The following is a 24,782-nucleotide window of genomic DNA, read 5'->3' as shown; positions in this document are numbered from 1 at the left end:
AATAAACGAGAAAAAAGCAATCAACCATAAAATAATCATAAAAATTTTATTTTTTAAATATATTTTGATACGAAATGCTAAACTTGATATTTAAACTTAATCTAATTAATATTTATTTATTCATTAAAATCTATGTTAAAGATACTTTCATTTTAGAAAAAGAAAAGAAATAAAATTACTAAAATTTTAAAAAATGTTGAAAATTGGAGAATAAAATAACGAGAAAGAGATAATGAGAATATCTTTGTATTGTTATGTTATACAGAATAATTTACTAATTATTAATTATATTTTACTAATATCTGCAGTCTAGTCTATTAATAATTAATCAAAATAATTAATAATAATCATATTTTAGACTAGATTATGCAGATATGCGTAGTTCTTGCCATCGCTTTTCGAAAACTATTATTGATGAAATATATTTTATATTTTTAAATTTAAAATATTTCGAAAAATTTTTCATGGAATATTTATAATATATTTTTTTAAAAGTAGAATTTGAAAAGCGATGCCAATTACCGGGTCTCACCAACGAGGAGGTGACTATGCATCGAGACCCATCTGAAAAAAACAAAAAACAAAAAACAAAAAACAAAAAATAAAAAACAAAACACAAAACATAAAACATTAAATAACAACAAAATTTATTAAAAAGTTTAATATATTGAATTAATATTTTTTACTTTATTGCTTTAAATTAGTATATCTTTGAATATATTGTGCTTACAATAACTGCTTAATTTTACAATACACATTTATATTATATTAACTTAAAACTTAAGTTAAGGACTTAAATTTAAAGCGCATTTTATCATTTATATCGAATATAATATCTTGGAATGAAGAAATTAAAATCTGTCTGATAATGGTCGTTGTCCAACGTCGTCCATCGATGAAGTCTTAAAGTAACTTATTCTAGATCTTAATAATAAATCTTACATCCGTCTTACATTTATCTTACATCTATCTTACATCTACCTTACATCTATCTTACATTATTCGAAAAACCAGTACCTAAATCTAAGATGCATGCATCTTATGATTTACATTGAATATAAGAAATTATAACAAATGAAAATCTATGTCGTATGATGTATCATTATGGTGATACAACGACGTTCAACGTTGTCTATCGATGAAATCTTAAACTAATTTATTCTAGATCTTAATATTACATCTTAAATCTAACCTAAAAAATATTATACTTAAAACTAGGACTCAAGTCTAAAACGCTCGCATCTTATGATTTACATCGAATATAAAAAATTGTAACAAAAAAATTAAAAATCTATGTCGTATGTTGATTATCGTGATCCAACGTCGTCCATCGATGTCCATCGATGATGTCTTAAATTAACTTAATTTAGATTTTAATACTAAATCTTAAATCTATCTTATATTATACTTAAAATTAAAACGTCATCCATCGATAAAATCTTCTTAAATTAATTTAATCTAAGATCTTAATACTACACCTTAAACTTCAAATTTTAAATCTATCTTACATAAAACTTAAAACTTAAAACTTAAATTTAAAACGCATGCATTTTATCATTTACATCGAATATAATATCTTATAATAAAGAAATTAAAATCTATGTCCAATGATGATTATCGTTGTCCAACGTCGTCCATCGATGAAATTTTCTTAAATTAACTTATTCTAGATCTTAATACTAAATCTTAAACCTATCTTATTTTATACTTAAAACTAGGACTTACGTCTAAAACGCATCTTATCGAAATGTAATAAATTATAATGAATATATTAAAATTATATAAGTCTTATTTCTAAATCTTAAACCTATTTTACATTATACTTAAAGTTAGAACCTAAATCTAAGATGCATGCATCTTATCATTTACATCGAGTGTAATCAATTATAATAAAAATATTAAAATCTAAGTCTTAATATTAAATCTTAAATTTATCTTATATTATACTTAAAACTAAAACTTAAATCTAAGATGCGCGCATCTTGTCACTTACATCGAATGTAAAAAAACTTTATTTGTACCTTCAATCTAATCCATTGTCAATTAATCAATATAATTTAAAGCAATCATTTTAGACTAGATTGAAGGTGTGCGTAGTTCTTGGCTTGCCATCACTTTTCGAAAAGTTTTCAAATGGAAATTAAAATATTTTTTTTTATTAAAAATATGAAAAGCGATGCCAATTACCGGGTCTCACCTACGGGGAGGTGATTACGCATCGAGACCCATAAGGTTGAATTTATTGAATAATTTATTGACTAATACATTGAAATGATACAATGAATTATCTACAAACTAAATCTTATATTACATAGAAAAAAAATATGATACAGTTGGTAAATAAATTATTCATCGTTGCCCAACGTCATCCATTGGTGAAGCCTTCAATTTAAATTATACTTAATAGATCTTAATACTAAATCTTACATCTATCTTATATCTATCTTACATTTACCTTACATATATCTTACGTCTTATATCTATCTTACATTATTCGAAAAACTAGGACCTAAATCTAAGATGCATGCATCTTATGATTTACGTCGAATATAATAAATAACAATAAAGAAATCTAATCATTTTAAAAGCTATATCTTATGTTGATTATCGTGATCCAACGTTGTCCAATATTCTCCATCGTTACATCGAATATAAGAAATTATAAAAAAAGAAATTAAAATCTATGTCGTATGTTGATTATCGGGATCAAATACCGTCCAACGTCGTCGATCGATGTCCATCGTTGTCCATCGATACATCGAATACAAGTAATTATAATAAAGAAATTAAAATCTATGTCGTATGCTGATTATCGAGATCAAATATCGTCCAACGTCGTCGATCGATGTCCATCGTTGTCCATCGATACATCGAATACAAGTAATTATAATAAAGAAATTAAAATCTATGTCGTATGCTTATTATTGGGATCAAATATCGTCCAACGTCGTCGATCGATGTCCATCGTTGTCCATCGATACATCGAATACAAGTAATTATAATAAAGAAATTAAAATCTATGTCGTATGCTGATTATCGGGATCAAATATCATCCAACGTCGTCGATCGATGTCCATCGTTGTCCATCGATATATCGAATATAACATATTATAATAAAGAAACCTAATAATATTGAAAGCTATATCGTATGTCGATTATTGTGATTCAACGTTGTCCAATATTCTCCATCGTTACATCGAATATAAGAAATTATAAAAAGGGAATTAAAATCCATATTCTATACTGACTATCGCGATCCAACCTTGTCCTACGTTGTCCATCGATGTACATCGTTGTCCATCGATACATCGATACAAGTAATTATAATAAAGAAATTAAAATCTATGTTGTATGCTGATTATCGTGATCAAATATCGTCCAACGTCGTCGATCGATTGGTCCATCGATACATCAAATATAACAAATTATAATAAAATGATTATCGTGATCCAACGCCTTCCTGCATTCTCCATCGTTACATATAAATATAAGAAAATATAAAAAAAGAAATTAAAATCTATGTCGTATGCTAATTATCGTGATCCAACATCGTCCAACTTCATCTAACGATGCCTACCAATGTCCACCGATGTCCATTGATACATCACATATAAGAAATTAGAAAAAGGAAATTAAAATCTGTACGCTATATTGATTTTCGCGATCCAACGACGTCCAACGTTGTCCATCGATATCCATCGATGAAATCATAAATTAACTTATTCTAGATATTAATACTAAATCTTAAACCTATCTTATATTATACTTATCATCCTAGGACCTAAATCTAAGATGCATGCATCTTATGATTTACATTGAATATAAGAAATTATAACAAAGAAATTAAAATCTATGTCGTATGTTCATTACCATGCCGTCCAACATTGTCAACGTCGTTCAATGTCGTCTAACGTCGTTCAGTGTCGTCCAATGTCGTTCAATCTCGTCCAACGTCGTCCAACGTCATCCAACAATGTCCACCGATGTCAATCAATGGCCATTGATGTCCATTGAAATATAAGAAATTATAAAAAGGAATTTAAATTTAAAATTATTCTCCTATGTTGACCATCGTGATTCAATGCAGTCCCACGTTGTCCAACATCGTCCAATATCGTCCAACGTCATCCAATCATGTGCACCGATGTCAAACGATGTCCATTAACGTCCACTCATAAATGGAATATAAGAAATTATAAAAAGGAAATTGATATTATTATCCTATGTTAATCATCGTGATCCTCCATCGTCGTCCACCGTCGTCCACCGTTGTCCAACATCGTCCAACGTCGTCCACTATCGTCCAACGTCGTCCACCGTCGTCCAACGTCGTTCAACGTCGTCCAACGTCGTCCACTATCGTCCAACGTCGTCCACCGTCGTCCAACGTCGTCCAACGTCGTCCAACGTCGTCCACTATCGTCCAACGTTGTCCACCGTCGTCCAACGTCGTCCAACGTCGTCCAACGTCGTCCAACGTCATCCACTATCGTCCAACGTTGTCCACCGTCGTCCACTATCGTCCACCGTAATCCACCGTAATCCACCGTAATCTACCGTAATCCACCGTAATCCACGGTAGTCCACCGTCGTCCACCGTCGTCCAACGTCGTCCAACGTCGTTTAATGTCGTTTAATGTCGTTCAACGTCGTCCAACGTCATCCAACAATGTCCACCGATGTCAATCAATGGCCATTGATGTCCATTGAAATATCGAATATAAGAAAATATAAAAAGGAATTTAAATTTAAAATTATTCTCCTATGTTGATCATCGTGATTCAATGCAGTCCCACGTTGTCCAACATCGTCCAATATCGTCCAACGTCATCCAATCATGTGCACCGATGTCAAGCGATGTCCATTAACGTACACTCATAAATGGAATATAAGAAATTATAAAAAGGAAATTGATATTATTATCCTATGTTAATCATCGTGATCCTCCATCGTCGTCCACCGTCGTCCAATGTCGTGCAACGTTGTCCACCAATGTCAATTGATGTCCACTGAAACATCGAATATAAAAAATTATAAAAAGGAAATTAAAATCATTATCCTATATTAATCATCGTGATTCAATGCCGTCCAACGCCATCCAACGATGTCCAACGATGAAATCTTAATTTAACTTATTCTAGATCATAATATTAAATATTAAATCTACCTTATTTTATACTTAATACTAATGCGTCTAAAACGCACGCATCTTATCGAAATATAATAAATTACAATGAATATATTAAAATTAAGTCTTAATTCTAAATCTTAAATCTATCTTATACTATACTTAAAGCCTAGGACCTAAATCTAAGATACATGTATCTTATCATTTACATCGAGTCAATTATAATAATCAATTATAATAAAAATCTAAATCTTAATATTAAATCTTAAATCTATCTTATATTATATTTAAAGCTAGGATTTAAATCTAAGATGCATGCATCTTATCATTTACATCGAGTATGATAAATTATAATAAAAATATTAAAATTTAAATCTTAATACTAAATCTTAAATCTATCTTATATTACATTTAAAACTATGACTTACGTCTAAAAACGCATCTTAACGCGAAATATAATAAATTACAATGCAAATATTATAATTTAAATCTTAATATTAAATCTTAAATCTATTTTCAAGATATCAAGAATACTCTTCTTGATCAACTTACAGCAAAAATAGAAAAACTTTTTCAAGTAATTTATTATTTAATTAAAAGAAAATTGTAATGTTCAGAACGAAGAGCAAAACGAGATAGAAATAAATATTGAAGAAAAACGTAAGATACGTCATCGATAAAAATAATAAAGTAATTGAAAAAGAGGAATATCCTATTAATCATTGTCATTCTCATGTTACGACTTACATTAGTGGAGAATCGCTGAATAGACGATACTTGTCAATTGTCAATCAAAAATTACGACAGCGGCCTAACAGAAGAAGATATTTGTCCCAGCAACACAGGAAGGAACGAGGAAGATCCTCGACCACCTATGCTGGCTAACAAAGACATTCTTCTACCGTAAGGCTTAACTCTGATCGAGTACTCGGTGGCACCAATCGATCAGAGCGCGGATCTTTGACTGACCACTGAAAGTAAAGTACTAATCTAACAACTCTTGCCACTGTTGCGTTACATGTGATTGACAATAACTTGAAATAAATAAAAAAGAAACAACAAACGAAGATAGAAATGAGGATAAATTGAAGAAAAAAGTAAGAAACGATTCGAAGGATCACATGAAACCACTCGAGATGAAAAATAAAACGAAAGATATATCAAAGAATTAAGAATCTTATTTTTCGCTTTAAGTTGAGAAGAGTATCTTGATACGGATATAAATAATGTCCTTAATAATAATAATTTAATATTCGTTTATTAACTAATATTCAAAGACATTCTGGTCTTATTTAAAAAAAGAGAAAAAAGATAAAATCGCTAAAATTTTCTTAAAAAATTATAGAAATACAAGAAAAAATTAACCAGAATAACCTTGTACAGATTTTATTACCTTCAATCTAGTCCATAGACAGTTAATCAGAATAATTTAAAGCAATCATATTTAGACTAGATTGAAGGTGTGCGTAGTTCTTGGCTTGCCATCGCTTTTCGAAAAATTTTCGAATGGAAATGAAGATATTTTTTTAAATGAAAAATATGAAAAGCGATGCCAATTACCGGGTCTCACCCACGGGGAGGTGACTACGCATCGAGACCCATCAGGTTGAATTTATTGAACAAATTGAATAGTACAATTGAAATAATACAATTAGTTATTTATAAATCTTAATACTAAATATTACATCTATCTTACATTATGCTTAAAACTAATACTTAAAACTAATACTTAAATCTAAGATGCATGCATCTTATGATTTACATCGAATATAAGAAATTATAATAAATTAAAATTTATTACGTATATCATGATCCATCGTCGTCCAACGTCGTCCATCGTTGAAGACTTAAATTTAATTTATATTAGATCTTAATACTAAATGTTACATATATCTTAATACTAAACTTTACATCTATCTTACATCTATCTTATATTATTAAAAACTAAGACCTAAATCTAAGATGCATCTTATGATTTACGTCGAATATAACAAATTATAATAAAGAAATCTAATCATTTTGAAAGCTATATCTTATGTTGATTATCGTGATCCAACGTTGTCCAATATTCTCCATCGTTACATCGAATATAAGAAATTATAAAAAAAGAAATTAAAATCTATGTCGTATGCTGATTATCGTGATTCAACGGCATCCAGCGTTGTTCATCCATGCCCATTTTAAATTAAATTATTTTAAATCTTAAATTTTTATACCAAAACCTAAATAAATATTATATTTAAAACTAGGACTTAAATCTAAAATACTCGCATCTTATGATTTACGTCCCATATAAAAAATTATAAAAAGGAAATTAAAATCCGTATCCTATATTGATTACCGTGATCAAATGTCGTTCTATGTTGTTCATCGATGTCCATTGTTTTCTATCGATACATCAAATATAAGAAATTATAATAAAGAAATTAAAATCTATGTCGTATGCTGATTATTGTGATCCAATATCGTTCAACGTCATCCAACGTTGTCAATCAATATTCATCCATACAACGAATATATGAAATTATAGAAAGGAAATTAAAATTATTATTTTATGTTGATCACCATCATCCAACGTCGTTCAACAATATCCACCGATATCCACTGATCGAATATAAGAAATTAGAAAAAGGAAATTAAAATCTGTACTATAGAGATTTTCGCGATCCAACGTCATACTACGTTGTTCATCGATGTCCATCGATATCCATTGATGTCCACTGAAACATCGAATATAAGAAATTATAAAAACGATATTAAAATCCGTTCTATATTGATTATCGTGATCCAACGTTCTCCTACGTTATTCATCGATGTCCACTGTTTTCCATCGATACATCGAATATAAGAAATTTTAATAAAGAAATTCGTATCTATGTCGCCCAACGTCGTCCAATGATGTCCGCCGATATCAATCGATGGCCATTTATGTCCATTGAAACATCGAATATAAGAAATTATAAAAAGGGAATTAAAATCATTCTCCTATGTTGATCATCGTGATTCAATGCAGTCCCATGTCGTCCAACGATGTCCACTGATGTCAATGGATGGCCACTAATGTCCACTAAAACATCAAATGTAAAAAATTAGAAAAGGGAAATGAAAATCATTTTCCTATGTTGATCATCGTGATTAAATGAAGTCCTACGTCGTCCAACATTGTCCACTGTCACCCAACGTCGTCCACAGTTGTCCAACGTCGTCCACCGCCGTCCAATGTCATCCAATGTCGTACACTGTCGTCCAACGTCGTTCACTGTCGTCGTCGAAGGATGTCTAATGATGTCAAATGATGTCCAACGATGTCCATTGATGTCAGTCGATGTCCAACGATGTTCATTGATATTATTCGATGTCCATTGATATATCGAATATAAGAAATTATAAAAAAGAAATTAAAATCATTATTCTATGTTAATCATTGTCATCCCATGTCGTTCAACGTCGTCCAACGTCGTCCAACGTTGTCTATCGATATCTTTCTTAATTTAACTTATTTTAGATCTTAATACTAAATCTTAAATCTATCTTATTTTATACTTAAAACTAGAATTTACATATAAAACGCACGCATCTTACCGAAATATAATAAATTACAATGAACATATTAAAATTAAGTCTTAATTCTAAATCTTAAACCTACTTTACATTATACTTAAAGTTAGGACCTAAATCTAAGATACGTGCATCTTGTCATTCACATCGAATGTAAAAGACTTTATAAGTACCTTCAATCTAATCCATTGTTAATTAATCAAAATAATTTAACGCAATCAATTTAGACTAGATTGAAAGTGTGCATAGTTCTTGGCTTGCCATCGCTTTTCGCAAAATTTACGAATGGAAATGAAGATATCTTTTTAAATGAAAAATATGAAAAGCGATGCCAATTACCGGGTCTCACCCACGGGGACGTGACTACGCATCAAGACCCATCAGGTTGAATTTATTGAACAAATCGAGCAGTACGTTAAATGATACAATTAATTATCTATAAACTAAATCTTAAAGATAGAAATATGATACAATTGGTAAATGATTTATCCATCGTCGTCCAACGTCGTCCATCGTTGAAGACTTAAATTTAACTTATACTAGATCCTAATACTAAATCTTACATCTATATTAATACTAAACCTTACATTTATCTTACATCGATCTTACATATTTTTTACATTTATCTTACATCTTATATCTATCTTACATAATTCAAGAAACCAGGACCTAAATCAAAGATGCATGCATCTTATGATTTACATCGAATATAAAAAATTATAAAAAATTAAAAACTATGTTGTATGCTGATTATCGTGATCCAACGTCGTCCAACGTCGTCCATCGATGAAATATTAAATTTAACTTACAGATTTTAATACTAAGTCTTACATCTATTTTACATCGATCTTACATTTATTTTACATCGATCTTACATCGATCTTACATATATCTTACATATATCTTACATCTGTCTTACATATATCTTATATCTATCTAATATTATTAAAAAAACTAAGACCTAAATCTAAGATGCATGCATCTTATCATTTAGATCGAGTATAATCAATTATAATAAAAATCTAAATCTTAATATTAAATCTTAAATCTATCTTACATTATACTTAAAAGATGCGCGCATCTTGTCATTTACATCGAATGTAAAAGACTTTATTAGTACCTTCAATCTAATCTATTGTAAATTAATCATAATAATTCAAAGCAGTTATTTTAGATTAGATTGAAGGTGCGCGTAGTTCTTGGCTTGCCATCGCTTTTCGAAAAATTTTCGAACGGAAATGAAAATATCTTTTTAAATGAAAAATATGAAAAGCGATGCCAATTACCGGGTCTCACCCACGGGGAGGTGACTACGCATCGAGACCCATCAGGTTGAATTTATTGAACAAATTGAATAATACAATTGAAATAATACAATTAGTTATTTATAAATCTTAATATTAAATATTACATCTATCTTACATTATGCTTAAAACTAATACTTAAAACTAATACTTAAATCTAAGATGCATGCATTTTATGATTTACATCGAATATAAGAAATTATAATAAATTAAAATTTATTACGTATATCATGATCCAACGTCGTCCAACGCTGTCCAACATTGTCCATCGAATATAAGAAATTATAAAAAAATAAATTAAAATCTATGTCGTATGCTGATTATCATGATCAAATATCATCCAACGCCGTCGATAGATGTCCATTGTTGTTAATCGATACATTGAATATAACAAATTATAGTAAAGAAATCTAATAATATTAAAAGCTCTATCGTATGTTCATTATCGTGATCCAACGCCGTCCAACATTTTCCATCGTTATAAGAATTAACCATCGAATATAAGAAATTAAAATCCGTATTCTATCCGTATTGATTATCGTGATCCAACGTCGTCCAACGATGTTCATTGATACATCGAATATAAGAAATTATAAAAATGAAATTGAAATCATTATAAATTATAAAAAAATTAAAAATCTATACTGATTATTGTGATCCAACGGTGTCCAACGTTGTCCATCGATATGCATCGATGAAATCTTAAATTAATTTATTCTAAATCTTAATATTAAATCTTAAATCTATCCTAAAAAAAATATACTTAAAACTAGGAGTTAAGTCTAACATGCTCGCATCTTATGATTTACGTCGAATATAACAAATTATAAAAAAGAAATCTAATCGTATTAAAAGCTATATCGTATGTTGAATATCGTGATCCAATCTCCAATCAGCATTGTCCATCGTTACATAGAATATAAAAAATTGTAAAAAAAATTAAATCTGTCGTATGCTGATTATCGTGATCAAACATCGTCCAACATCGTCCAACGTTGTCGATCGATGTCCATCGTTGTCCATCGATACATCGAATATAAGAAATTATAATAAAGAAATTAAAATCTATGTCATATACCGATTATCGTGATCCAACGACGTCCAATGTTGTCCATCGATGTCTATCGATGAAATTTTAAATTAACTTATTCAAAATTTTAATATTAAGTTTCAAAACTATATTATATCTATATAAAAGTATTATATTAAAAACTAGGAATTAAATCTAAAACTCTCGCATCTTATGATTTACGTCAAATATAACAAATTATAAAAAAAATCTAATCGTATTAAAAGCTATGTCATATGTTGATTATCGTGATTCAATGCCGTCCAACAATGTCCATCGTTACATCGAATATAAGAAATTATAAAAAAAGAAATTAAAATCTATGTCGTATGCTGATTATCGTGATTCAACGGCATCCAGCGTTGTTCATCCATGCCCATTTTAAATTAAATTATTTTAAATATTAAATTTTTATACCAAAACCTAAATAAATATTATATTTAAAACTAGGACTTAAATCTAAAATACTCGCATCTTATGATTTACGTCCCATATAAAAAATTATAAAAAGGAAATTAAAATCCGTATTCTATATTGATTACCGTGATCAAATGTCGTTCTATGTTGTTCATCGATGTCCATTGTTTTCTATCGATACATCAAATATAAGAAATTATAATAAAGAAATTAAAATCTATGTCGTATGCTGATTATTGTGATCCAATATCGTTCAACGTCATCCAACGTTGTCAATCAATATTCATCCATACAACGAATATATGAAATTATAGAAAGGAAATTAAAATTATTATTTTATGTTGATCACCATCATCCAACGTCGTTCAACAATATCCACCGATATCCACTGATCGAATATAAGAAATTAGAAAAAGGAAATTAAAATCTGTACTACAGAGATTTTCGCGATCCAACGTCATACTACGTTGTTCATCGATGTCCATCGATATCCATTGATGTCCACTGAAACATCGAATATAAGAAATTATAAAAAGGATATTAAAATCATTATTCTATGTTGATCATCGTGATTCAACGCCATCCACCGTTGTCCAGCGTCATCCACCGTTGTCCACCGTCGCCCACCGTCATCCAATGTCATCCAACATCATCCAACGTCATTCAATGTCGTTCAACGTCGTGTAACGTTATCTACCGATGTCAATCGATGTCCGTTGATGTTCACTGAAACATCGAATATAAAAAATTATAAAAAGGAAATTAAAATCATTATTCTATGTTGACCATCGTGATTCAATGCCGTCCAATATCGTCCATCGTCGTCCAACGTCGTCCACTGTCGTCCACCGTCGTCCAATGTCGTGCAACGTTGTCCACCAATGTCAATTGATGTCCACTGAAACATCGAATATAAAAAATTATAAAAAGGAAATTAAAATCATTATCCTATATTAATCATCGTGATTCAACGCCGTCCAACGCCATCCAACGATGTCCAACGATGAAATCTTAATTTAACTTATTCTAGATCATAATATTAAATATTAAATCTACCTTATTTTATACTTAATACTAATGCGTCTAAAACGCACGCATCTTATCGAAATATAATAAATTACAATGAATATATTAAAATTAAGTCTTAATTCTAAATCTTAAATCTATCTTATACTATACTTAAAGCCTAGGACCTAAATCTAAGATACATGTATCTTATCATTTACATCGAGTCAATTATAATAATCAATTATAATAAAAATCTAAATCTTAATATTAAATCTTAAATCTATCTTATATTATATTTAAAGCTAGGATTTAAATCTAAGATGCATGCATCTTATCATTTACATCGAGTATGATAAATTATAATAAAAATATTAAAATTTAAATCTTAATACTAAATCTTAAATCTATCTTATATTACATTTAAAACTATGACTTACGTCTAAAAATGCATCTTAACGCGAAATATAATAAATTACAATGCAAATATTATAATTTAAATCTTAATATTAAATCTTAAATCTATTTTCAAGATATCAAGAATACTCTTCTTGATCAACTTACAGCAAAAATAGAAAAACTTTTTCAAGTAATTTATTATTTAATTAAAAGAAAATTGTAATGTTCAGAACGAAGAGCAAAACGAGATAGAAATAAATATTGAAGAAAAACGTAAGATACGTCATCGATAAAAATAATAAAGTAATTGAAAAAGAGGAATATCCTATTAATCATTGTCATTCTCATGTTACGACTTACATTAGTGGAGAATCGCTGAATAGACGATACTTGTCAATTGTCAATCAAAAATTACGACAGCGGCCTAACAGAAGAAGATATTTGTCCCAGCAACACAGGAAGGAACGAGGAAGATCCTCGACCACCTATGCTGGCTAACAAAGACATTCTTCTACCGTAAGGCTTAACTCTGATCGAGTACTCGGTGGCACCAATCGATCAGAGCGCGGATCTTTGACTGACCACTGAAAGTAAAGTACTAATCTAACAACTCTTGCCACTGTTGCGTTACATGTGATTGACAATAACTTGAAATAAATAAAAAAGAAACAACAAACGAAGATAGAAATGAGGATAAATTGAAGAAAAAAGTAAGAAACGATTCGAAGGATCACATGAAACCACTCGAGATGAAAAATAAAACGAAAGATATATCAAAGAATTAAGAATCTTATTTTTCGCTTTAAGTTGAGAAGAGTATCTTGATACGGATATAAATAATGTCCTTAATAATAATAATTTAATATTCGTTTATTAACTAATATTCAAAGACATTCTGGTCTTATTTAAAAAAAGAGAAAAAAGATAAAATCGCTAAAATTTTCTTAAAAAATTATAGAAATACAAGAAAAAATTAACCAGAATAACCTTGTACAGATTTTATTACCTTCAATCTAGTCCATAGACAGTTAATCAGAATAATTTAAAGCAATCATATTTAGACTAGATTGAAGGTGTGCGTAGTTCTTGGCTTGCCATCGCTTTTCGAAAAATTTTCGAATGGAATGAATTAATACTTTTTAAATGAAAAATATGAAAAGCGATGCCAATTACCGGGTCTCACCCACGGGGAGGTGACTACGCATCGAGACCCATCAGGTTGAATTTATTGAACAAAGTGACTAATACATTAAATGATACAATTAATTATATATAAATTAATTCTTAAAAGTAGAAAAGAAATATGATACAATTGATAAATGATTTATCCATCGTCGTCCAACGTTGTCCATCGATGATATCTTAAATTTAACTTATATTAGATCTTAATACTAAAATTTACATCTATCTTAATACAAAACCTTACATCGATCTTACATATTTCTTACATCTATCTTAAATCTTATATCTACCTTACACAATTCTAGAAACCAGGACCTAAATCGAAGATGCACGCATCTTATGATTTATATCGAATATAAGAAATTATAACAAAGAAATTAAAATCTATGTCGTATGTTCATTACCATGCCGTCCAACATTGTCAACGTCGTTCAATGTCGTCTAACGTCGTTCAGTGTCGTCCAATGTCGTTCAATCTCGTCCAACGTCGTCCAACGTCATCCAACAATGTCCACCGATGTCAATCAATGGCCATTGATGTCCATTGATATATAAGAAATTATAAAAAGGAATTTAAATTTAAAATTATTCTCCTATGTTGATCATCGTGATTCAATGCAGTCCCACGTTGTCCGACATCGTCCAATATCGTCCAACGTCATCCAATCATGTGCACCGATGTCAAACGATGTCCATTAACGTCCACTCATAAATGGAATATAAGAAATTATAAAAAGGAAATTGATATTATTATCCTATGTTAATCATCGTGATCCTCCATCGTCGTCCACCGTCGTCCACCGTCGTCCAACGTCGTCCAACGTCGTCCACTATCGTTCAACGTCGTCCAACGTCGTCCACTATCGTCCAACGTCGTCCACCGTCGTCCAACGTTGTCCACCGTCGTCCACTATCGTCCACCGTAATCCACCGTAATCCACCGTAATCCACCGTAATCCACCGTAATCCACCGTAATCCACCGTAATCCACCGTAATCCACCGTAATCCACCGTAATCCACCGTAATCCACGGTAGTCCACCGTCGTCCACCGTCGTCCAACGTCGTTTAATGTCGTTCAACGTCGTCCAACGTCATCCAACAATGTCCACCGATGTCAATCAATGGCCATTGAAATATCGAATATAAGAAATTATAAAAAGGAATTTAAATTTAAAATTATTCTCCTATGTTGATCATCGTGATTCAATGCAGTCCCACGTTGTCCAACATCGTCCAATATCGTCCAACGTCATCCAATCATGTGCACCGATGTCAAGCGATGTCCATTAACGTCCACTCATAAATGGAATATAAGAAATTATAAAAAGGAAATTGATATTATTATCCTATGTTAATCATCGTGATCCTCCATCGTCGTCCACCGTCGTCCACCGTCGTCCACCGTCGTCCAACGTTGTCCAACGTCGTCCAACGTCGTCCACTATCGTCCAACATCGTCCACCGTCGTCCAACGTCGTCCAACGTCGTCCAACGTCGTCCACTATCGTCCAACGTCGTCCACCGTCGTCCAACGTCGTCCAACGTCGTCCAACGTCGTCCACTATCGTCCACTATCGTCCAACGTCGTCCACCGTCGTCCAACGTTGTCCACCGTCGTCCACTATCGTCCACCGTAATCCACCGTAATCCACCGTAATCCACCGTAATCCACGGTAGTCCACCGTCGTCCACCGTCGTCCAACGTCGTCCAACGTCGTTTAATGTCGTTCAACGTCGTCCAACGTCATCCAACAATGTCCACCGATGTCAATCAATGGCCATTGATGTCCATTGAAATATCGAATATAAGAAATTATAAAAAGGAATTTAAATTTAAAATTATTCTCCTATGTTGATCATCGTGATTCAATGCAGTCCCACGTTGTCCAACATCGTCCAATATCGTCCAACGTCATCCAATCATGTGCACCGATGTCAAGCGATGTCCATTAACGTCCACTCATAAATGGAATATAAGAAATTATAAAAAGGAAATTGATATTATTATCCTATGTTAATCATCGTGATCCTCCATCGTCGTCCACCGTCGTCCAACGTCGTCCAACGTCGTCCAACGTCGTCCAACGTCGTCCAATGTCGTCCATCGATGAAATTAAACTAACTTATTCTAGATCTTAATACTAAATCTTAAATCTAACCTAAAAAATATTATACTTAAAACTGGGACTTAAGTCTAAAACGCTCGCATCTTATGATTTACATCGAATATAAAAAATTTTAACAAAAAAATTAAAAATCTATGTCGTATGTTGATTATCGTGATCCAACGTCGTCCAACATCGTCCATCGATGATGTCTTAAATTAACTTATTTTAGATCTTAATACTAAATCTATCCTTATTTTATACTTAAAACTAGGACTTAAGTCTAAAACACTCGCATCTTATGATTTACATCGAATATAAAAAATTTTAACAAAAAAATTAAAAATCTATATCGTATGTTGATTATCGTGATCCAACGTCGTCCAACGTCGTCCAACGTCGTCTAACGTTGTCCATCGATGAAATCTTAAACTAACTTATTCTAGATCTTAATACTAAATCTTAAATCTAACCTAAGAAATATTATACTTAAAACTAGGACTTAAGTCTAAAACGCTCGCATCTTATGATTTACATCGAATATAAAAAATTTTAACAAAAAAATTAAAAATCTATGTCGTATGTTGATTATCGTGATCCAACGTCGTCCAACGTCGTCCATCGATGATGTCTTAAATTAACTTATTTTAGATCTTAATACTAAATCTTAAATCTATCCTTATTTTATACTTAAAACTAGGACTTACGTCTAAAACGCATCTTATCGAAATATAATAAATTACAATGAGTATATTAAAATTAAGTCTTATTTCTAAATCTTAAACCTATTTTACATTATACTTAAAGTTAGAATCTAAATCTAAGATGCATGCATCTTATCATTTACATGGAGTATAATCAATTCTAATAAAAATATTAAAATCTAAGCCTTAATATTAAATCTTAAATCTATCTTATATTATATTTAAAACTAAAACTTAAATCTAAGATGCGCGCATCTTGTCACTTACATCGAATATTTGTACCTTCAATCTAATCCATTGTTAATTAATCAAAATAATTTAAAGCAATCATTTTAGACTAGATTGAAGGTGTGCGTAGTTCTTGGCTTGCCATCGCTTTTCGAAAAATTTTCGAATGGAAATTAAGATATTTTTTTTTAATGAAAAATGTGAAAAGCGATGCCAATTACCCCGTGGTCTCACCCACGGGGAGGTGACTACGCATCGAGACCCATCAGGTTGAATTTATTGAATAATTTACTGACTAATACATTGAAATGATACAATGAATTATTTACAAATCAAATCTTATATTACATAGAAAAGAAATATGATACATTTGTAAATAAATTATCCATCTTCGTCCAACGTCGTCCATCGATGAAGTCTTAAAGTAACTTATTCTAGATCTTAATAATAAATCTTACATCCGTCTTACATTTACCTTACATGTATCTTACATCTATCTTACATTATTCGAAAAACTAGTACCTAAATCTAAGATGCATACATCTTATAATTTACCTTGAATATATGAAATTATAACAAATTAAAATCTATGTCGTATGATGTATCATTATGGTGATCCAACGACGTCCAACGTTGTCCATCGATGAAGTATTAAACTATTCTTAACTTATTCTAATCTAAACTTATTCTAGATCTCAATACTAAATCTTAAATCTAACCTAAAAAATATACTTAAAATTAGGACTTAAGTCTAAAACGCTCGCATCTTATGATTTACATCGAATATAAAAAATTGTAACAAAAGAATTAAAAATCTATGTCGTATGTTGATTATCGTGATCCAACGTCGTCCAACGTCGTCCAACGTCGTCCATCGATGATGTCTTAAATTAACTTATTTTAGATCTTAATACTAAATCTTAAACCTATCCTTATTTTATACTTAAAACTAGGACTTACGTCTAAAACACATCTTATCGAAATATAATAAATTACAATGAATATATTAAAATTAAGTCTTATTTCTAAATCTTAAACCTATTTTACATTATACTTAAAGTTAGAACCTAAATCTAAGATGCATGCATCTTATCATTTACATCGAGTATAATCAATTATAATAAAAATCTAAGTCTTAATACTAAATCTTAAATCTATCTTATTTTATACTTAATGCTAAGACTTACATCTAAAATGCACGCATCTTATCGAAATATAATAATTTATGATGACTATATTAAAATTAAATCTTAATTCTAAATCTTAAACCTATCTTATACTATACTTAAAACTAGGACCTAAGATGCGCGCATCTTGTCATTTACATCGAATGTAAAAGACTTTATTAGTACCTTCAGTCTAATCCATTGTTAATTAATCAAAATAATTTAAAGTAATCATTTTAAACTAGATTGAAGGTGTGCGTAGTTCTTGGCTTGCCATCGCTTTTCGAAAAATTTTCGAATGGAAATGAAGATATCTTTTTAAATGAAAAGTATGAAAAGCGATGCCAATTACCGGGTCTCACCCACGGGGAGGTGACTACGCATCGAAACCCATCAGGTTGAATTTATTGAATAAAGTGACCAGTACATTAAATAATACAATTAATTATCTACAAATCAGATCTTGTACATAGAAAAGAAATGTGATACAATTGGTAAATAAATTATTTATCATCGTTCATCTAACTTAATCTATATTCTTAATACTACATCTTAAATCTATGATTTATATATCCTACTGGCATCATCCGTACTAAAGATACGCTCCTATTTAACAAAAAAAAAAAAAAGAAATGGAAAAAGAAAAAAAGTAAGGGATTGAAAATATTTATGAATGAATATTTGTATATATAGAGTTGATTTTATGTTAAGGAGCGTATCATCTTACGAAATGTGCTTACAATAAACTTAATTTAAATGTCTATTTTACATTAAACTTAAACCTAAGACTTAAATTTAAGACTTAATTTAAATGTCTATCTTACATTAAACTTAAATCTAAGACTTAAATTTAATACTTAAAATTTATTTAAATCTTAAATTTAAGTTTAAATTTAATCGAAGATATCTTAAAAATTACATATAGAATAAATTAAAAATTTTATTTTGATATTTCACGCAGGAATTCCGAATATTTATTCAATTGTTTCATAATTAAAAATGCAAAAATACTAACAAATTTTATTTAATTTTAGGGAAATAGTAGAAAAAAATTTAATTTTAATTTTGACAACGAATAATTATTTGTCATTTGTTCCAAATAAATCAACTGTTTGTATCAATATATCGTAATAAGAATATTAATTTATAATATTAAATAAATTAATGTTCTTATTGCATAATGCAAACAATTTTATGTAATAGTACGAGAGTTTAAAATTCAAATGAATAAATTTTTTAGCAGTATTTTCATTAACAAATGCTGTAATAATTAGGGGCGCTGAAAAAAAATTATAGCCAAAAAAGGCTATAAGGACCACACTTGTGATCCAAAAACAGGATCATTTCCACAATGTTAGTGGAAGAATATGGGCATTTTATAAACGCAACACTACTTTCAAAAACGCGATCATTTTATAGCGCAACACTATTTTCAAAAACGCGATTATTTTTCAACGCAACACTAATTCTTAAAATGAATTTAATATAAATGCAAATGAATTGAAAGTTAATATCTCTAATTAAAACTCGAAATAAAATAAACATAAAATTTTTTAATACTACTATTTAAAAAAAATTATATTATTAAATTTAATAATGATTAAAATTATTAAAAAAAAATCGCGATGTCTCATAAAACGCAACACTAAAGCAAACGCGATTGTTATTCGCAACACTAATGCAAACCGTAATTTATTTGTCGCAACACTAATTAAAAAATCGCGATTGCCCGTTTTCCCACTTTGTGATCCAAAAGTAGGACCACATTTTTGCAGCTCTTGCAACTGCATTTTATGATCCCAAAACAGGATCACTTCCACAATATTAGTGGAAGAATCATGGGCATTTTATAAACGCAACACTACTTTTAAAAACGCGATCATTTTTTAGCGCAACACTACTTTCAAAAACGCGATTATTTTTTGACGCAACACTATTTTCAAAAACGCGATTACTTTTCAACGCAACACTAATTCTTAAAATGAATTTAATACAAATGCAAATGAATTGAAAGTTAATATCTCTATAATTAAAATTTGGAATAAAATAAACGTAAAATTTTTTAATATACTTTTTATAAAAAATTGTATTATTAAAATTAAAATTATTAAAAAAAATCGCGATGTCTCATTAAACGCAACACTAAATCAAACGCGATTGTTATTTATTCGCAACTCTAATGCAAACCGTAATTTATTTGTCGCAACACTAATTAAAAAATCGCGATTGCCCATTTGCCCATGATGATTGTACGTTGGGCCGGAATTCTCATCGGCCATACTATTACTACTACTACTACTACTACTACTACTACTACTACTACTACTACTACTGATTCTAAAACGAGCATAGTGACAAAGTAGTAACAATGACTTCCCATTCTTTGGATCCAGACAAAATCCAAAAAATGAGAAACCATTCGTTGCAGCCCCTCTTCGTGACAGTTTGTCGAGGCCTCTTCGGTCTTCCTCCTTCGGGCGCAATGCCCGCTGAAACTTAAGTCTAGGCTCGAGATTTCCTAATCGCAAAAAAAAAAAAGAAAAAAAATAGACTAAATCGCGAAAGCTGAGTGCACATGGACGACCAATAGTCATTACTGACCATTGTCCGCACATGCGCAGAATCTCGAGCGCACGTTCGTTTCGCCCATTTCGCGACCGCGACCGCGAAATTCGAAAAATCGATATAAGTAAAACCAGAAACGAATGGTCATCGATGACCACTCGTCTCAGCTCCACTCTCGATTTTTCAAATTGTATTTCCTGAAACAGGTTGTCACGCGAAAACGCGCCTACCCGACCAGAGACTGTGACAACCTGCCCGGCCCTACCTACTTATAATTAACACGCACACCAGAAAGTATACTACCTATCCTACCTAGCGCTATATTTAAAAAATGGCAAAACAATCACACCAACACACTCACTCCACGGTTCTCACACATTACACCCGGGTGCAAAAAGCCTACACTAGGGAGAACGTCCCGGGACGCCTCCGACACCCGAGTTTGATACTACTTTCACACTCTAAATTTACGTACCTTTTCCTGAAATCGACTGACGATGGCTAATGATCATTGCGTGAATCGCGACAAAAAATCGTATCTATCTCGATTTTAATTATCAATAAAAATGGCATTACTAAAATTTAATAATTGGTATCAATTTACAATTTATAATTTTATGATAATATTAACAAAATTGTAAATCGTATAATTGATAATATAATAAATAAAAATGAGAATCGTAACGATGCAATTCCACAGCCTAATCGCAAACACACATAATGTGGAAAATACATCGTGCACGATCACTAACTTATCGTCAGTCGCCGTTAAAAACTTATAAACTATAGTCATCATGCCTATTGCCTCTCTCTCACCCAAGTAACACCTGGGCACGTGAGTGAGATCGTGGCAATAGACACGGAAGGGGTTAAACCTGAAAATCCTAAACTAAAAAAATATTATAAATATCTATTTTTTCTCTAACGGACTAATATTCTTTATTTCATCATCTATTTTTACTTTAAATTTTATTTAATGACTCTAATTTTATTAAAGTTATGATATCTATATAATATCTATATAATAATAAAGCAAAAGAAAAATAAATAAGAAATTTATTTACAACAAGAAATACTAAATGCAAAATAAACTAATTGAATTGAAAAATTAAAGTTAACATTAATAACCTCAGGCGATTCCTTCATCAAAACATAGTTTCGAATTAGAAACTAGAAACACAAAGTTCAATATTATTGTTTTGATTCCGAAATCTACCTGTCGCGATATATCTTCTTACACATTTTCGTATACGAAGGAACTAAAATTTAAAATTTTATATTTTGTATTATATGATTGTTGAAAATTGAAAATCGAATAATTAAAATATATTATAATATAAAGCGAAATGTAAAAAAGAAAAGAAAATTTTTAGTTTATTAGTATTTGAGAAACGCGATGTGCAAGAAGATCTAGCCTGAGCTAATAAACACAGAAAATGTTACTACTCACGGATATAATAAATATATCCATGGTCACTATGCCCGTTGCAAAAATCTACGTATACAACCAATCACTCGTGTCGATTCGGACCTTTCGTCCTACGACATGATTGAGTGACCGGAGGAACATAAATGCATGCGACTCACCATTAGATGCGAAGAATATTGGCAGGGGGATGTTAGGAAATATCTGTAACAAAAAAAGAAACAACATAATTTAAAACATAATCCAGATTATTGAAAATTGAATTCTAAATTTAAAAATTAAAAATCTAATGATTTATATTGAGATAAAAAAATAAGAATTTAAATAAAATGATATAGATAATTACCTCTTCGCGTGATGGATGACCGCCGTATTTTCTTGAGAGAAGCACTGACTCTAAACGCGTAGTCTTTTAACGCGACCGGTTAAAAATTAAATTCGGCGAACAAACACTGATTCTAATTTCGCGTTATTCGTTAAAGAATTTAAAAAAACTTTTACGAAAGCAAACACTGACTCTACTGATCGCGCGCGGTAACAAAAATTTACTGAAAATAAAATTGTATAATAAGGGAGGGATAGGGTGGAAAAAAAAGTAAAATATTCGATATTTTTCCTTTTTTTTCTTTTTCGTTTCAAACATTTGTTTAAGAAAATACTGCTATGAGTTCTAAGATACTTTTTAACATTCAAAAATTTTTATGAATTATTTACAAAAATTTGGAAAATTATTTGAATAATTTGGAAAAATTACGTTATAATTGTTCGCTATCAAAATTTAGATTATAATCAATTATAATAAATAATGTCGCGAATTATAAATTTTCGAAATTTCTTGCAAAATAATCAAAATTTTACAAGTTAAAGATACAATAACAAAAACTTAAACTTAAACTTAAACTTAAACTTAAAACTAGTGTAGTTCTTAGCTTGGCATCAGTTTTCAAAAACTAATCATTCTAATATAGTTTTAATACAATATTTTTAATGTGATATTTCTAATAATTTGATCAAATAATATAAAACGAAAACCGATGCCAATTACCGGGTCTCACCAACGAGGAGGTGACTACGTCGAGACCCACATAATTATTATATATTTATTATATAAATAATTTTATATTTAACATTTAATTTGTTTTAATATTTAATTTGTCATTATTTATATAATATTATAGCAAATTAAATATTAAAACAAATTAAAGGTTAAATATAAAATTAAAAGAAAATTAAAAATTAAAATATAAATCAAATTAAAATTTATATAATATTATAACAAATTAAATGTTAAATATAAAATTAAAAGAAAATTATAAATTAAAATATAAATCAAATTAAAATTTATATAATATTATAACAAATTAAATATTAAAACAAATTAAATGTTAAATATAAAATTAAAAGAAAATTATAAATTAAAATATAAATTAAATAAAAATTTTGAAATAAAAATTAAAGATTGAAAATTAAATCAAATTAAAGTTTTGAAATAAAAACTAAATATTGAAAATTAAATCAAATTAAAAATTTTAACCAAAATTAAAATAAAATTTAAAAATTAAAATTAAAAGTTAAAGTGAATTGAAAATAAAATTAAATAAAATTAAAAAAAATTAAAAAGCAAATATTTAAAGTTTGAAATAGAAATTGAATGATAAATTAAAAGTAAATTAAAAATTTAAAAATTAAAAATTAAAAATTTAAAAATTAAAAATTAAAAATTAAAAATTAAAAATTAAAAATTAAAAATTAAAAATTAAAAATTAAAAATTAAAAATTAAAAATTAAAAATTAAAAATTAAAAATTAAAAATTAAAAATTAAAAATTAAAAATTAAAAATTAAAAATTAAAAATTAAAAATTAAAAATTAAAAATTAAAAATTAAAAATTAAAAATTAAAAATTAAAAATTAAAAATTAAAAATTAAAAATTAAAAATTAAAAATTAAAAATTAAAATTTAAATCAAATAAATTAATTGAAAAATGTATAATTAATGTTAATTAAAAATTAAAAATTAAATAAAATAAAAAGTAAATGTAAAAAAGAAAAAATGTATGTATAATAATATGTATAATAAATATAAGAATAAATAATAATAAATTATTCTCAATGTTATAAAATTTCAGTTAAAGTGTTATGATTTCGATGTTAACGCGACGCGAGTTCGATAGGAAATGATTGCGCGCGCCCGTTCTGTCCCGTATTTATACGAGCGCCTGAGCCGAAGTCGAACGAAAATATACGACCTTTTCCGATTATATCAAAATAGACTTTTCGAATATATTAATGAACAATTTATCAAGTTTTAAATTTTAACTGTTAATTTATTATTAATTTATGAATATCATAACAATTTTTATATTTTTATTGTTAATTTATGAATTTAACAACATATTAAAATATATATAATAATTAATATATATATTTTTACGAAATAAAGAAAAATTCTGTATTTTATAATATCAATTTGCGATTTAATATTATGTTAAAAATTATTTCTTATTATTTTATGCGAAAAATAA

At 29.2% G+C, this 24,782-nt stretch overlaps 1 long non-coding RNA gene across 1 annotated transcript; it reads right to left on the bottom strand.

The window, feature by feature from the left end:
- Window positions 1-1,791: 1,791 nt before the first annotated feature.
- LOC133666704 (uncharacterized) lies at window positions 1,792-23,358 on the bottom strand. The gene is made up of 4 exons (XR_009831198.1): window positions 22,605-23,358; window positions 8,280-22,462; window positions 7,931-8,195; window positions 1,792-7,848 (listed from the first exon to the last, which is right to left on the bottom strand). It is a non-coding gene; the product is annotated as an uncharacterized LOC133666704 (long non-coding RNA).
- Between the last annotated feature and the right edge of the window lie 1,424 nt (window positions 23,359-24,782).

This window comes from Apis cerana, linkage group LG1, assembly GCF_029169275.1.
Source record: "Apis cerana isolate GH-2021 linkage group LG1, AcerK_1.0, whole genome shotgun sequence".
NCBI classification, from domain to species: Eukaryota; Metazoa; Arthropoda; class Insecta; order Hymenoptera; family Apidae; genus Apis; species Apis cerana.
This window is presented reverse-complemented; position numbering and strand designations above follow the sequence as displayed.